The sequence below is a fragment of the Gossypium hirsutum genome, chromosome D13, assembly GCF_007990345.1.
Source record: "Gossypium hirsutum isolate 1008001.06 chromosome D13, Gossypium_hirsutum_v2.1, whole genome shotgun sequence".
Classification (NCBI taxonomy): domain Eukaryota; kingdom Viridiplantae; phylum Streptophyta; class Magnoliopsida; order Malvales; family Malvaceae; genus Gossypium; species Gossypium hirsutum.
This window is the reverse complement of record NC_053449.1, coordinates 8,820,082-8,838,659: the sequence shown is the minus strand read 5'-3', so window position 1 is coordinate 8,838,659 and position 18,578 is coordinate 8,820,082. Positions and strand designations below refer to the sequence as shown.

The window sequence follows — 18,578 nt, the reverse complement described above, 5'->3', positions numbered from 1 at the left end:
GGAATATGTAAAACATAAATTCATACTTAAATACGAAAAAAATAGCATCATTTTTAACATTTTTGCATTAAAAATATTGAAATCTCAAAATCTTTCAAGCATGCATAGAAATCACATACCTTAAAAGTGTTGCTTCAACAAGGACATTGCATGTCTAGATTACTTGTTTTTCAATAGAATATTGAATATTACCCCACAAGCTTATGCTATGCTGATAACTTATTATGAAATCATAATAATGCAAATAACACAAAAATAATATATGAGAATAAATGAGATTTTTATTACAGGAAAATAAAATATGAAGGGTTAAAAGAAAGATAAATGGTAAAAAATTAAGAAAGATGAAAAGTTAAAAGTTAAAAGAAGAAAAAAAGGTAAAAGATTAATTATAATAAACATACATTTAAAAATATTCATAACAAACAATATAACTTTTAACTTAAAAAATAAAAAATAAACCTTAAATGACAATAAAATTAATAAATTTAGTAAAATAAATAAAAACGGAACCATTTTTAGATTTTCAAAATATTTTCGGTTCTTTATTTTTTTTCAGCTGACAGTGTCGAAACTTGTTTGGGAAGCAAAAACCTTCTGCACCACGCCCTTCCTCTCATTTGTATTTATTTCCACCATCCATTACTTTAGTTTATCGACGGTGCCGATGAAGGGGCTAAAGCCGACGAGAGCGGCTGGTAACAGAGAATGTGATCTTCAAAATAATGAACTGGAAGGAGCTATCACGTGGAAGCGACCGAGGAGTATGAGACACCATGATAATAGTAGGATTCTGAGAGCTAAACCCAACTCCACACTAATGCAAGCAAAACCCAAGAATTTGTACGGATTTGGGGTAAAGAAGCTTCCTTTCAAAAGACCCAAGACTGGTCGAGCCGTGTTTTCTCCCAATAAATTCAAAAAGAAGATTTTTGAAGAAGAAGAAGCAGCTACTATGGAGGATAGCGTTGATATGGAAACTGATGGCAGTGAAGAAAATGAAGGGGAAGATACAGAAACAGAGAAAGATAATCCTGGTCATTCCCTTAAACGTAAAGATGATGCAAAGAGTAAGAAATGGGAAGACCTGTGACAACTTATTCATGGAAAAAGAGAAATGTTATGGTAAGAAGAAAATGAACCCTTTTACATTGGCCCTGGTGGTGTTTCTTTTATTTCTCCTTGATTCTCTTTTCGTTTTTTTTTTTTGGTTTCAGGAAAAATCATTAATGTGCCATCAGTGCCAGAGGAATGATAAAGGCCGAGTTATTGAGTGCAAAACTTGCCGCCGGGAACGATATTGCGTTCGCTGTATAAAATGGTATTTCTTTATTTCACTTTGTCTTCTTTCTTTTAACTATTAATGTCTTCTTAGCATTGGTTGTTATTACAATTGTTCATCTCCGTAACTTGGTTTTGACTCATAGATGCTTCTCATCAGCCACTTTAGATTGTATGTGGCTGAGAGCTTATGTTTGAATTCTTTTGCAATACTGGATTATATTGGAGTTCAGGTGTTCACCTTTAGAGCTTTACTGTAATGAAAGCCTGTGTGTTGGTTGGGGCTCTTGTATTTATTATTTCCTTAATGATAACACTTCTTACTTATTCTTGGTGGAGTAGTTGATAATTGATATAGCATTACTACAAATTCTTTTGCTTTTATATGAGTTACATAAGTTTGCTTACTTTTTTTTTTTCCTTTTCATTTTTCTCATTGCCCCAAACTTTGATACTAGATTTAACTTGTATTTCTGTTTTCATGAGATGGTTTTTCACAAAAGATAAATTGGATCAGAGCTAGATAATGTTGGCAATGCTACATTTCAATTGAAAGCCATTATTTTGTTTTGTAGTGATAACATGCTATTAGTGCTTCAAGATGATCATTTAACCTTAGAGAGAGAGCTATAGTATTGTTATTTAAAGGTCTTAAACTTTGACGGTGATTATCTGGTCAGAAACAGTGCTTCTGTTGAATAAAACTGAGAAGACCTGTTACCTTCTATATTTTATTTAAACACTGAAATATGTTGAGAAATGAATAAAATTGTGTGGTTTGAAGAATTGCTGAAAAGTTGCATATTTGCCTTGCTGGTGCCTCCAAATAGTGCACACTTCTTGGATATATTTTAATCAAAAGAAGTTTCAATGAAGTTTTCTGTAGGTTTTTTCTTAAATAGATAAATTTTATGTGTTTGTTCTTCTTCAGCTGCTTTGCCAGGGTGCTTTCTCTTTCCTCTTTATTGTCCCCAATTGCCCTATAAATTATTAATTAGCTTTACCTTAGAATATTTACACCTGAAAAGCACAAAGAATCATGTAATGTGAACTTTTTTTCAAGTATATATGCATCGCTTTTTCACTTGTTTGATGTTATAGCTGAGTAGTTGACTTCAACACCAATTGACATTTTCTTTTTCGAGTGTTTCTCTTCTCTCCAGTCATAATTTACATGTGAGTGCATCTGTATCCTGCTATCTGTATGTGCATTGCTCTGGTTTGTATGCAATTGCTAGCACTTGTTCCTGTTACATACTTTTACATTTTATCTATTGTGAATTTTGGACTAGGTATCCAGGGATGTCACAGGATGCCATTGCTAATGCCTGCCCAGTTTGTCGGGATAATTGCAATTGCATAGCATGCTTGCGGAAGGATGGTTCTACCATGGTTGGTTCTGTATCTCTTGCTTTACTACATTTTATTCATATTCCTGTAATAAGTGATATATGATATAGTACTTGTGATGAACTGTAGAAATTGGCAAGAAATCTACATTTAAAGTTCACTGATGATGAACAAGTTCAGCATTCCAAATACTTGCTTCAGTGTCTTCTCCCACACATTGAACAGTTAAGTCAAGAACAAATTAAAGAAAAGGTGATAGAAGCTAAAATTCAAGATATGTTTTCTTCCCTTCGATCTGGGAGGAAATGTCTGCTCTTTTTGCAATGCAAGAGCGTTTTCTTGCTACTTGTGGCTTTTTATGTGGTCTAACTTGGCATTATAGTAAAAGAACAGTTAAAACCTTTTCTTAGTGTCAAATGTTAAATAATTAAGATTACATTACCCATTTTAGTATGTTGTTTAAGTTGACTTGTTTTTATCAGTTGTCTTTAAAAAATCTGTGTCTTTATGTGGAAGAACAAAGATAGCTTGATTATGGAAAGAAGATGCCAATCACTATGCTGCTGGGTTTGTTGTTAAAATTCAAAATTTCTAAAACATTTTGGCTTTTGATAGATACAAAAATTAGTCTACTTGCACTCTTTCTCTTGTGGATTTCGTGATGGATTTGCATGTTGCTCTTTTTATCTTAACATTGTACCCTGGTTGATACAGCCAGAGTCTTTTATGCTACCATCATTTCTTCATGGCATGGTTTGTTATGCCTTGTCAAAATAGAAAATAACATAATGAATTGTTGCTAGGAAAGGATTTTTGCATGTGATTACACAGTAGAACATTATTAGTTAATATTCATTTAATATTTTCCTTCACTTTAAGTAATTTTTGTGAACTTTGGTTTTTTGGATGAGTAGGGGTGTTCCCGTCAGAAATACAGCTGAAGCAGGCAGTTCCTGCTTATCATAACTGTATATTTTGGTATGTTCTAAATATTGATATATATGTTCATTTTCTATATTGTCACTAGAGTAAGGATCACTTGATTTGTTATTAAAACTTAAAATATAATGTATTTAACAGATTCCTGATGCCATTATGCATTCTTCTGCAGTGGCAACTGCAGAACTTCAATTGCTGATTATCATCGAAGTTGTCCTAACTGTAAATATGTTCTCTGCCTTATTTGTTGCCGGGAAATCCATGAGGGGCATTTGCAGGGGGGAGAAGAGGAAGTAAACATTCAATATGTTGACAGGGGCGCATGTTACTTGCATGGTGAACTTTGGTCTTTTACATATTCAGAAGAGAGGATGCCTCTTGATTCGTCTTCTGGAATTGACTCGACAAAACACAGCTGTATAGCAGCTAGGTGGAAAGCAAATGAAAACGGTAGCATTTCTTGCCCCCAAAAGATTTGGGCGGTTGTGGTAATGCTCTTTTAGAGTTTAGATCTATGTTTAAAGAAAATGCTGTTGTTGAATTGGTAGAAAAGGCAGAGGCAATAGCTAAAGATCTCAGTCTTGAGACCATGCTGAAGTCTCCTAAACAGCAGTGCCTTTGTTACACCTCAATTGATGAAATTGAGTTTGCCAATAATAAACCAAGGAAAGCAGCTTCTCGAGAAGATTCCACTGATAACTATTTATATTGTCCAAAAGCTAAAGATGTTCAGAACGGGAATTTGAAGCATTTCCAAAGGCACTAGACTAAAGGGGAGCCTGTTATTGTTACTAATGTGCTTGAGAATACACCTGGTTTGAGCTGGGAACCATTTGTTTTGTGGCGTGTCTTACGTCGGATTAAAAGCACCAAGTTTGAATAGCATGTGAAGGCTATTGATTGCTTAGATTGGACAGACGTCAGTTTTGTTCTCAATTGTCGTGGTTCAAAATTATAAACATACATGACTAAACTTGATTGCATGCACTTGTACCAATGTTTATGGAGTGACGTAGTCAAAATTAATATTCCATTCCCGTTCTAGGTTCTGTACATTATACGTTATTGTCTGCACTATAATATGATACTACATGGTAAAATAATTGATTATTGTGTTAAATGCTACATTGTATGGTTTCTATACTAAAAGCAGCATTCTTGTTTCTTTTCTATTTTTCTGTAAAACCTTCTGTCACCTATTACATGGAACAGCAATTGTTTGACTTAAGTCAACATATTGGATTCCTTGTTACCACAGAGTAACTTTAGTCAAATTATTTTCTGGTGAAAGCAATTGCTGTTAATTTTCTTCAGAAATATAATTACCTCAAAGTATGGAATAGATAGTCATAAGCTGACGATCTTATTGTTAGTTTTGAAGGTGTTTATAGATGCTTGCAGCGAACATTTCAGTTCTTCAAGATTGGTTTTGAATCAGCTCTCTCTGAAATGCAGGTAGAGATCAATCTTCATTAATTCTTCAAAGGCTATATGTATGGTTGTTTTGGTTACTGTTTATGGCCACAAATTTTGAAATTGAAAGCCTTGCCCCCATCCAAGAAATTTGAGGAGCACCTTCCACGTCATCATGCTGAGTTTCTTTGTTGTTTGCCCTTCAAGGAATACATGCTCTCTCGTTGTGGCCTTAACCTTGATACCAAATTGTCAGAGATACTTCCTAAGCCAGAGATGGGGCCAGAGTTGCATATTGCATATGGAGTAGCTCAAGAGCTTGTGTGAGGAGACTCTGTAACCAAGCTTCACTGCGATATGTCTGATGTGGTATATGGGCTAACATTTTTCCTCCTTTCTGTAAATATTTAATGTTGCATTATTAGAAACTTTACGTCAGATCAGAGGACTTTGAGGAACTTCCATTATTATGCCAACATCTTTTGTTGCTGTGAACAATGTTTCTTTGGGTTATGAACCTTATCTACAAGATCTGAAAGTCATCTGATAATGTCTGGAAAACAATGGTTCATTTGTTGCCTGATATTGCTGACTGCAAATACTTATGGGGCAAAGGACTAGTTAGCAGTTACCATTTGTCAGACATGTAAAATCCCAAATTTACCATATGCATATAATGCATGTGGGAACAAAAAATTGAATATGAATATTAGACAATATACCTGCTTCTGTTTGCTGAGTTTTCCTTTATGGCTGGCAGATATTTTCGATATGCATTTTGGAACACTAGGGAGAATGTTAATGAGTTTCCATTGGTAATTTCTTGGTTCATACTCATACATTTTATGCAACAAAAACTGGAAGATTTATATTTGGTAAACTCCCTTTGTTTGCTGTGTTGTTGTAAACTAGTTTTTTACATCCGCAACTTTGACAAGTTAAGATTAGAAGGCTATTTTCAAATCTTTGTTTGATTATTAGTCCAAAGTAAAATGAGAAAAAGAAAAAAAGGAGGAAATTCCTAAAGTATGCAAGTTTGAATGGGAGTGTATTGTCAGTTTAGGATTTTTTTATAAATATTATTTATTATATAGATTTATTTGGGTTTCCTATCCATATGTGTTTATGCTTTAATGCATTACAATTATTTTATCGATCTTGCCTCAAAGGCATCGGACAAGCTGCATCACTTCCTCTAAACATGTTTTCATTTTCATTTTCTGTTTAAAGGGTTTTTATACCTAGATTTCTTATTTTCCTCTATTTCTTCTTTTTGGATGCTGCGGGGGGCGAGTTGGGATTGGACTGCATTGATGTAATTTAGTGTGGAGGCTCATAGAGTTTGTGATGTATATTGTACGGACCAGATGCTAGGAATATATAGGACTGTGTTTCTAGAGAGAATATTTACCTAGTACACTAGTTTGGGTGAATGAGGTTGTTCGATTAGTTAGTAGTTTTCTTGCATTTTATAGTTCCGTCTCTTACATGTGTGGCTCAGGCATATATTAGTTGGTATCAACTGCTCCCCATGATGGAGGTCATATTTTCAGATCCTCTTTCCCCAAACAATTAAAAAAGAGCTTTAGTTATACATTGATTCCAACTTTGTGTGCATTAAGTTCCATAGTTTCTGCATTATCTTTAGCAAGTCATCAGCTGTTAAGATTTTTGGAATTGTGACTACTTGAACCATATTTTCTCATACGGTGAGATATTATGGATAACTAGCTTTGTGGTCTTTGTTATCAGACAAAGGTAGCATTTCTCAGTAATCTATTTTCTGCAGGATAATGGAGTACTCTATGCTTAATTTTCATCATTTATTAGGTCTCAGATTAGTTTCTAAAATAAATTTATTTGTTAATCTTTCTGTTTCAGGTGAATGTTTTGGTGCATGCTGCTGAAGTAAATCTTAAAGGTGAGCAGCTTGCAAGCATCATGAAGTTAAAAGAAAGGCACCATGTGCAAGATCTGAAGGAAATATTTGGGATGAAGAAAAAAGTTGACAGAGTTCAGCCTGCTGGCTACTCCACACAGAATGGCACTAGTTCTGCAAGGGTGTCAAAACTAGAAGACAGTGCGGTGGAAGATGTTCAGGGAGGATGTTTTCCGGAGAGAAGATGTTCCCAAGCTAAGGGATTATCTAACAAGCATTTTAGGGAGTTCAGGCATATACATTGTTCTCCAGTACCACGGGTAAAAATGCATAGTTACTTTAATCTTATCGTACAATAAACTTTAATTTATTAGGCTCTGGCAACTGATTCTTCTTCAGGTTTACTGTCTTCTGAGACTCATTGACACTTAACAAAAATTTGTTTTCTTTGAGATAGGTTGTGGACCCTATACATGGTCAATCTTTTTCCCTAACTTTGGACCATAAGTCCAAGCTTAAGGCAGAATATGGTATGGTAAAACAGATTAATACTTTCAAACCGTCAGATAAATGATAAAAGAAAGCATCAGTCTTTGTTTATGGTTAAATAATTAATATGCTGGCATGTAGGAATTGAACCATGGACATTTGTTCAGAAACTTGGGGAAGCTGTTCTTATACCTGCTGGCTGTCCTTATCAAGTCAGGAACATTAAGATATCTTGATTTTTCTCATTGCAATCCTTTTTCATTCTTTAGTTATATAAGAAAAGTATTAATGGAGTTGAAATGATTTTCTGATTTTGTATCAATCCTCTTATGGAGTCTGCCATCATAATTATTTCTGTTATGGGGTCAATATAAAGGCATGGTATGGGATATTCAAGGGTGACATATTTTAAATACATGGTATTTGATGAAATTAGAGAGAAATACTTTACTGTATTGAGGAAAAACTCACTCAAAAGCATGTATTTCTTAGAAATATGTACAACTATATATACATGAAGGATTGAATCAATTAATGAAAGAATATCTCTAAATAAAATCCCTTAGAATCAGCTGTAATCTCTAAAGTTATACTATTCAATGCTATTAAATAATCGAAGATTCTCAACATTTTCCTTCAAGTTGGTGCATAGATGTCTCGCATGCCCAATTTGCAAAGAAGATTATGATAAGTCTTACAGTTGAGCCATTTAGTAAAAATATCAACCAATTGTTTTACGGATGCTAGATAGGATAGACTTAAGGCACCACTGGCTACTTTTTCCTTAATAAAATGTTGATATATTTCGATGTGCTTGGTTCTATCGTGCTACATTGGATTTTGAGCTATGCTGATGCCCGTTTTGTTATCACAATACAAGGTTGATCCATTTTCATTCAACAACTTTAACTCTTCCAATACCTTTTGCAGCCATAAAAGCTCACAAACACTTTGAGTCATGGCCCTATATGTAGCCTTTGCACTTGATCGGGCCACAACACTTTGTTTCTTGCTCCTCCAAGTGACTAAGTTTCCTCCCACAATAGTACAATAACCTGTTGTAAACCTTCTGTCATCAAGAGAGCTAGCCCAATCCGCATCTATAAATATTTCTATGTTGAGATGACTATTTTTAGAGAATAGGGTACCTTTGCTTGGTGCAGACTTCGAATAGCACAAAATTCGCAATATTATCTGCATCTGGGCTTCGTGAGGATCATGCATAAACTAGCTTACCAAACTAATCGCATAGGCTATATTAGGTCGAGTATGAACGAGATAAATCAATCGTCTGACGAGTCTTTAATATCTTCCTCTATCCACCATTTCACCAATCCTTGCTTGTAACTTGTGATTACTCTTAATAGGTGATTCTATTGGTTTGCAACCTAACATGCTAGTCTTTGTCAAAAGATCCAAGACATATTTTCTTTGGGAAATAAAGATTCCCTTTTTCGATCTAGCCTCTTCTATTTCAAGGAAATATTGTAACTTTCCTAAGTCTTTGATTTCGAATTCTTGAGCCAATTGTTTCTTGAGTCAAACCATTTCTTCATTGTCATCTCCTGTCATAATCAGGGATTTAAATTGCGGTTGTGGTCGTGTTTTTGGTCACGTTGCGTTTATCGTGGTTGTGGACATAACGGAAGCTATTGTGGTCATTGCAGGTATCGTGGTCGTGAATTTTTTTTAAATTCACACAACTAATAACCAATAACAAAGTAAAAAAATAGATATCAATAGGAATAGTGGAAAAATAACGGGAATAGCGGCCCGTTATTGTTGCAATTTGTCGTTACCCGTTAAATTGTGGCCGTGGTCCATCGTTATTGGTGTGACTCTGCTTCACACCGCTATTTTCAACAGTAGTGGTTTCGGACGGCATCGCTCCGGCTATATAGCGGCTACTATTTCGCTACTCGACCACTATTTACATATTTGATCATAATTATGTCATCAACAAAAACTATAATGAGAGTAATTTTACCCTTGTGATGTTTGATAAAGAGGATATGATCAGCATTATTTTGTCGATAGCCAAGTGACACCATGGTCTTTCTTTAGTCTAGGTTTTGGGAGATTACTTTAGTCCATATAGGGCCTTTTTCAATTTACACACATTCCCTTGAGTGTCTTTATCCTCGAATCCTAAAGGAACTTTCATATACACTTTTTCTTCCAAGTTTCCATGTAAGAAATCATTCTTTACATCAAATTACTGTCAGTCCTAGTCGAGATTTACTACACATGATAAAAGGATCCTAATCGTATTCAACTTAGCAAATGGAGCAAATATTTCTTGATAATCTACCCTATATGCCTAACTGAATCCTTGCATTACTAATCTGTTTGAGTCTTTCAGTTGAACCATCAATCTTATCCTTGATAGTAAACACTCATTTGCAACCAACCATTTTTGTCCTTTAGTAGTATTAACTAGTTCCCACGTCTCATTTTTTGCTAAAGCCCTCATTTCTTCAATCATAGCCTTTTTCCATCTTGGATCAGTGATGACTTCTCTTTAATCCTGTGGAACAGACATAGAAAATAAAGACAAAGCAAAAACTCTATAGGATGGGGATAAGGAATCATAAGAGACAAGTCAGAGATAGGATGTATACTGCAAATTCTAACACCTTTTTGTTGGGCTATCAATAATTCTAAATCAGTAGCAACCTCAGGTAAAGAAGACTCACCTGATAGTGAAGTGTCAAGGCATAAAGTAGATTGTATGATGACGTCTTCTTTCTTGCCTTTCCTAGTGTATGTCATTAAATCAGGCCTATCCAAAAACCGTCCACTAGTATTCTCTTGAATCGAAGTCTTTGCTAGAACTAAATTCTCCCTAAAAAAGGTAACATAACAGGTTGTTATCTCCTTGTTTTCAATAATCTCTCCTGAAAAAATGATTGTGATGAAAAAAAGTAGGGTTCACCCTGACGAAATGTTACATCCATACTTACATAATACTTTTTAGATGGTGGATGATAACATTTGTAAGCCTTCTATGTGGGATAGTATCCAATGAAAACACATTTGACTACTTGACGGTTCGGTTTGTTCCCATGTTGAAGATGAACGAAGATAACACAACTAAAGACCTTGGGTGAAACTGGGTAATCCGTTTTGTCCCATAAGATTTTTTTGGGACTATTAAAATTAAGGACCTGAAGAGGCATCTGATTAATGAGGTAAGCAGCAACCAAAATTGCATCCCCCTAGTAAAGTTTTGGGAGGTTCATAGTGAACATAAGTGTGATCTAGCAACCTCCAAAAGATGCCGATTTTTTCTTTTAGCATCATTCTGAACACTTGTGTCACAGGGCTAGACCTTTCGTCTCGCAATCCGTGTGGCCCTAGGCAATCCGTTTGTCCAAAATCGCCTAAGTCAGCTTTAACTCAAGTGAGGATTCCTTAAAAACTCCTCCAATGCACCAAATTGAAGAGCGGAAGCGATTTATGCCAAAAGAAGCTAAATAAAAGAACAACAGAAAGAGTGCTCGCAAAGTGTTTTAAGTAAATGTTCTCAATTCTCTTATTTTCAAAGAATAATGTAATAATGAATGAAGTGAGTACAACTGATGGGGAAGCTCTCTATTTATAGTTGAGCTCCCTCAAAACTGACGGTCAAGATATATTTACATCGACGGACGAGATTAACCATATCTCTTTATTTTAGGGATTTACAAGATGTCATATCAAATCTAATCTAATCTTTACAAGATATGATTTCCTCTATCTTCTAAGATTAGTTACCATATTAGCCTAAGTTGCCATGTCTTTATTATCAGACCAACTATGCTTCAATTTGATAGGTTTCTTCAATAGCTCTTTAAATCGGGCCAGTTCTCGTGGGCCAAAAGATCTCCATCTGAGTAATAGATCTCCATTGAATGCATTTGGTGCGATGGTCACGGGCTTTAGATTGTGGCCCGTGACATTCTCCCTCACCCATTCTCGCAATATCCTCGTTGCGACTTCCGAATGGCACTAACTTGATTCGCCTCAGTCTCGCCTGACGCTTTAGCTTTTCCTTTCTTTCGAGATTTTTGCCTCGGCGTACGTCGCTTATTAACTCAAATCGTCCTACTCGTTTGTACATCTCGATGACAAGGAGCTATGTCACTCTCTTGTCCACATTCTAACTTTACTTGAACAGAATTTTCTTGATTCACCATACTTGGCTTCACTTTGCCCACAGTCTCTCGGCCTCTTTGCTCAAGAACTTCAAAAGGGCCCCTACATTCTCGCTAAGTCAACAAGTTAAAATACAAAACACTATCAAAGTGTTCGGAATGTACCTTTACATTTACTCTGGTCAACTGTCCCTCATGCATCACTTCCTTTTCCTTGAAGTCCGATGCACCACCCACCTCTCCCATAGGTGGAAGCCTTATCGATGAGTCGGCCAACTCCGACGCTTCACTCAACTTGTACCCCATTGGTCCCAGTTTCACTGTTTCAATCGCAATTTTTTCCTCTAAGGCCGATGGCAAACTTACCTCTTCCTTAGGTGGAAGCCTTTCCGATGACTCAACAAGCTTAGACGTTGCCTTTCCCTTGACTCCGGTTTGCTTTGGACAGTTCTGTAACTCATACGGACTACGACACAAGAAATAATTTACTCACTTTTTTTACTCCTCTTTGCCCTTTTGGCTTCGGCTTTTTCCTTACTCGAACCAAGCTTCTTGGGCTCATTGTCTGCTCTATCGTTCTCTTCGATGACAGACTTTTTCAGACACTTCCGCAACCTATACGGACCATGGCACAAGAAGCACTTCACTGGCTTTTTCTCACTTTCGGCCTCTTTGACTTCGACACTCCTTGCGCTCCAACCAAGTACCAAGGCCTTTCCCACCGGCTTTTTTTTAAGCGCAGATTTCTTTGAACATTTCTTCAACATGTGTGGACCGTTACCAACTTGTGTTTCTTTTCCTCTTGAGTTTCTTCTTCCCAACTTGTGGTTTCTCATTACCACCATTGTCGCCGTTGCTGTTGCAATTGCCATCAACAATATCTTCCTTGTGATCCATTTCACATACGCCCCTTTCCTCAGGCTTGGAAGACCCAAGCTTGTCTTTCCCTAGACCAAGTTTGACCACGGACTCAACTACCATCATGGCTTCCGACAGCTTTTGGACATCTCTTTGTTTCACCTCCTGTCTGACTTACAGCTTCAATCCCTTTTGATAAACAAGCAATGCTTCTTTATCAGTCACATTTGAAACTTGGAGCATGAGTTCCTTGAACTCTCGAACATACTCCCCCATTGTGCTCCATTGCGTTATCCATTGCAACTTTGCCCAAGCTTCTTCCTCGCCAAATTCTTGGTAAAACTGTCCCTTCAATTCGCATTGAAACTCTTGCCACGTCCTAATATCACTTTGCTTACCATAAAAGCGCAATGTCAGTAAGAAATATTGAAGCAGTGTTTACCTTAATTGCATCATCCATGATGCCTTTGGCACGAAAGTAGTTTTCTATCCTTCACAAGAAATTGTCCACATCGCATGCAGACCTTGTCCCCACAAACTCTTTTAGCTTCGGGATATCCTCATTACTGAGTGTTGCATTTATCACTCATTTCCTCACAGCTGCCCGACACAAGGCCAGCTCTCCCTCGAGCTCCTCTATTCTTGAGCTCAAAGCTCTCGTCGTGGCTATTATTTCCTCCTTCAAACCCATCATCATGGCCTCGAGAGCATCGTTCCTCTCCGTCAGCTTTTTCCTTTAGGAATCTAGCAACTCTTGCACGCTATCCCTTTGAGAAGTGAGACACATGGTCACAAAGTTCCTAAACTGCTCCCTCAAGTCTTCAATGCTTTCTCCAAGTGCATTGTCCAACTCTTTTGCGTCCTCCATGGACTCCTCAAGTTTACCCACACGTTACTCAACAGTCGACATCTCCATCAAAGACTTTTTCGCCTAACTTTGTTTGAATTCTTCTTTCGACATCCCAACGGTGCCTTCGAACCAATAACTCAGATATCACTTGGTTCGAACCAACAGCTTGGATACCACTTGGTTCGAACTTGGCTTGGATACTTACTTGGTTTGAATCTAGCTCGGATACCACTTGTCACAGGGTTAGACCTTTCGTCTCGCAATTCGTACGGCCTTAGGCGATCTGTTCGTCCAAACTCGCCTAAGTTAGCCTTAACTCAAGTGAGGATTCTTTAAGAACTCCTCCAAGACACCAAATTGAAGAGTGGAAGCGATTTATGCCAAAAGAAGCTAAATAAAATAACTACAGAAAGAGCGTTCGCAAAGTGTTTGAGTAAATGCTCTCAATTTACTTATTCTCAAAGAATAATGAAACAATGAATGGAGTGAGTACAACTGAGGGGGAAGCTCTCTATTTATAGTTGAGCTCTCTCAAAACCAACGGTCAAGATACATTTACATCGACAGGCGAGATTAATCATATCCATTTATTTTAGGGATTTACAAGATATGCCATATCAAATCTAATTTAATCTTTACAAGATATGATTCCTTCTATCTTCTAAGATTAGTTACCATATTAGCTTAAGTTGACATGTCTTCATTATCGGGTCAATCAAGCTTCAATTTGACAGTCTTCTCCAATAGCTTTTTGAATCGGGCCAGTTTTCGTGGGCCAAATGATCCCTATCTGAGCAATAGACCTCCATTGGATGCATTGGGTGCGATGGTCACGGGCTTTGAACTGCGGCCCGTGACACTTGTACATGGACAACTGGTCTGATGCTAAATTCTATATGATTTTAAATAATCATTAAAGTTATACTCTATTCCGTTATCAGTTCACAAAATCTTAACCTTAGCATTAAATTGAGTAGTAATCAATTTATGAAAAGAACTGAAACACGAGAAAACATCACTTTTGGATTTTAATAAAAATTCCCATATCATCCGAGTGTAACAGTCAATAAATGTAACAAACCAATGATTACCAGATAAAGAAGTAAGGCAAGTAGAGCCCCAAAAATTCGAATAAATAATCTTAAAAGGAACAATACTTCTATTATTATGTAAATGATAACTGTTTCTTGTATGCTTAACAATTCACAGGCATCACAAACTAAAGAGTCTAACTGAGTTCCTAAAAACAAAGTAGGAAACATCTTGGCAAGAACAGTAAATGATGAATGTCCTAACTGCTTATGCCATTGAATTATCTCCCGGTTGACATCTTTATTGTCTCCAAATATGGCTTGAGACATACTGGCTGATCGATCTAGAAGATATAAGCTATCACATAATCTATCACCGTCAATCGTCTTTCATGTCCGGATGTCTTGAAAGACAAAGTGATCGAGAAAGAATTCAATTTTATAATTTAAGACTTTAGTGATAGTACTAACAAATAAAAGGTTAACCGGGAATTTAGGAACATGAAGGATAGAGGATAAAGTGAGATTGAGAGTACAAACAACAAAACTTGTTCCAGAGATAGAGGTAAGGGGGCCATCGGATATTCACACACTATTTTTAAATGAAAAAGTAGTATAGTTAAATAAATTTTTGTTTGATCCTGTCATATGTCTATTTGCACTGGAATCAATAATTTAAGATTCAGAAGTAGATGGAGCATTTAAAATAGTACCTGATTTTGCATTATTAGACTTGGCAATTGAGGTAGAATCCAATTGAGACAAGAGGCGTCGGAGATGTTGAATCTCATTTGAGGTAAAAATCCTAGTAGAAGTGGACTTGTCTTCTGTTGTCACAGAGCCTGACAAATGTGCCTGATACCCCCTCGTTTTCCACCACGACCTCGAGTGGGGCAACCATGCAACTTCTAGCATGAATCTTCAGTGTGCCGTGACTTACCACAATAGTCACACGTCAAGTGATCCTTGTCAGACTTACCACTTGATGGACCATCCTAGTTAGCAATAAGACCAGCTTTCTCAAGAGATGGATTATAGAGCATAACAACACGACGACTCTCCTTCTATTGTACATATGAGTATGCCTTATGGAGAGAAGGGAACAGAGTTTTGCCAAGAACTTGAACCCAAATCTGATCATACTTAGTATTTAACCTAGCCAAGAAATAAAAAACGTGTTCCTTTTCCACCATCTTTTGAAAATTTTCAACATCATTGCTACAAGACGCTTGAAAATCTTGATAATAATCAAGTGCTTGCCTCAACCCACTTAGTTCAGCGAAATATTTAGAAATTGTTAGCTCCTCTGTTTTGTACCATAGACCTTATTACAAATCTAAAAATTTGCGCATCATTCCCAACACGAGAGTAGGTGAGACCAGCAACATTCCAATTTTTTTCCGCAATATCAAGCAACAAATAAGTTTTAGACATATTGGTTTGCATAGAGTTGATAAGTCATGCCATAATAAGAGAGTTCGTTGAATCCCACTGACCAAATGTTGAATCAGTGAGTTTAGGTTTCGATGTTGTACCGGGGATGTATCTTTGCAAGCCACGAGCCTTGATAAACAAGCAAGACCTTGACCAAGAAAGGTAATTATGTCCATCAAGCTTCATAGGACTAATTTGCAACAAGGGATCAATTAAGGGAAAAAACTAATACCCAAAAAAACTGCTAGGAAAATTAGGGGAAAAAAACACCAAAAAAAGAACACAAAAGAGATCCCAACAAAAAATTAGCCAAAAAATGGCACCACTTAGGGGAGAATGACCGGAAGGGAGCAGAGAGCACAGTGACGGCGTTAGAAAAAACATGGCGGCAGCAGGTGAAGGCCATGCGCGGCACGCGAAACAAAGATGTAGAAGCTTGTGACGGCATGTGAGGCCCACGAGCGGGTCTTTTGGTCACCGAATTTTTGGGTTTTGCCGGCGAGTGGATGCAGGGTGGAAAGTATCAATTTTGTGTTTATAGGATTTTTTTTGGAACAAAATTTAAAATCAGAAAAAAAAATCCCAAAAAATTGGATAAAAAACCGATAGCATGATGAAATTAGAGAGAAATACTCTAATGTATTGAGGAAAAGTCACTCAAAAGTATGTATTTCTTAAAAATATGTACAAGTATATATACATGAAGAATTGAATCAATTAAGGGAAGAATATCTCTAAATAAAATCCCTAAAAATCAGCTATATTCTCTAAAGCTATATTATTCAATGCTATCAAATAATCAAAGATTCTCAACAATATTGCCATGCATGGATTTGATTTCTTATGGTGAACAGTCAATATGGTTAGGCTGCTTATATCTTTCTGATTCTATTTTGTCATTTTTGAACAGTCTTTCGTAAACGTTGCACTTAATTTTGTTTCACCTGAAAGTGTTGGTGAATGTATTCGTTTGACGGAAGAATATCGTGTACTTCCCCAAGGCCATAGTGCTAAAGTGGACAAACTGAAGGTATGTGGATGGTTAATTACTAATTAACTTCTAGTATGTTAGTTGAGTTTTGAGATTGATGCACTGTTGAATATATTGTTTCTGCTTATTTTATTTATGGACTAAGTTTAAGCTCTAACATTCAAGGCTGAAATTTTTTCTATTTATTTTATTTTTATACAGCGATAAATCTCAAAACTATACATGACTATGGTTTAATGTGCAACTGTATACATGAAATTTGATTTTGTGCAATTTTATACATAAAATTTTGATATGATTCAATTATTGTAAATTATTAACACAATTGATATATTTATTTCTTTAAATGTGTATAATTAAATCAAAATTAAAGTTTCAAGTATACATTTGAACCATAATTAAAGTTTCACTGTATAATTACACCAAATTAATATTCATGTATACGATTGCACATTAAATCAAGTTCGTGTATAATTTTGAGATTTATTCTTTCTATATACCATGTAAATTAAATTAAATATATAATAATATAACATAAATATTAAAAGATATGTTAAATTGTCTCTGTTTAAATTTTAATTCAATAAAAATTGAATTAATAAATATTAAATTAAAATAACTAAACATAATAAAACATTTGAGTCAACTATAGACAAATACAAATAAATTAAAGTAAAATTTAAAACTTATATTTCGAATCCAATCATACTTAGGTAAATATAAAGTATCGTAATATGATAGGTAAATTCAAGCAGGTCACTATTAGTAATCATGATGAAACTTGGGAGCAGTTTGATGGGTAAGGCTAAAAGGGCATGTAAGAAACTGAGCACCCCCTAAAATGAGGGGCTGCTAAGTGCTAAAGATAGTGGACCTAAAACCGCTTCTGCCATCGCGCTTCCCATTTCTGGTCATCTCTCCCCATCTTCTCCTTTCGTTTTTTTCTTCAGTCTCCAATGCTCACCTTCACTCATATGGTCTTCGCTCTTTTACCACTATTACCTTTCAATTATATACATACATGCATTAAAACGAAGACAATGACCCCCCCCCCCCACTTTCCACTTCAGCGTCAGCTTCAGCTTCAACTCTCTCAGCCGATTACGATTTCAACCCATTAGAGAGTAGAGAAAAACATAGTTTGAGAGAGTAGTGACGCGCTTAAGGTTTTCAATTTTATATATGTTAAACACGGTTAATCGAGTTAAGATTCATCATTAGAAAGAAGTTTAGTTAAGATTTTGTAATATTTTAGGGTTCGGATCATCTATCTATCGAATTAATTTTGGGTTGTTTATTTTTATGGTCATTAATTGTGGGTTTGGATAATATTGGTGTCATTTTAGGTTTAAGTCATTTCGGATTTGAGTCAAATTAGTTGTGATTCAGGTTAATTTAGGTCAAGTTAATTCAGGTTTTAAAAATTTCAAGTTATTTCAAATTTAAATTACTTCGAGTTCAAATTAATTTCAAGTTTAAGTCATTTTTGGTCTGGATCATTTTTAGGTTTGAGTTTGTCCATCAAATTTTCTAAATCGAATTGTCTTCAGTTTAAGTCCTATCAGATTGAACATGTCTAAAATTTTGACTTTCTAAAATTAACCGAGATAGAATCGAATACAAATATGAATTAATCAAATTAATATTTTTTTAGTAAAATAGTAATGAAATTGATATTTAGAATATAATCAAAATGGCCAATATATATTTATCGTAATCAATCATGATAACTTTTATTACGTTAGGAATTACGATTAATGGAGATGGGATGTGTAATGGTAATTTAAATCAGTGACGTTGAGTAGGGATGAAAATGGTAGACAAACTTTGGGGGACCAAAAGGATAGCCATAGAGCATCCAGTTTTGGAAAACCTAATGTGTATGGTCTGTCTAGGGCTTGTTTCTAAAACTAGACTCACACAAATG

The 18,578-nt window shown here is 35.8% G+C and overlaps 1 pseudogene; it reads left to right on the top strand.

The window, feature by feature from the left end:
* Window positions 1–571: 571 nt before the first annotated feature.
* On the top strand, window positions 572–7,747 carry LOC107919027 (lysine-specific demethylase JMJ25-like; annotated as a pseudogene).
* The last annotated feature ends 10,831 nt before the right edge of the window (window positions 7,748–18,578 follow it).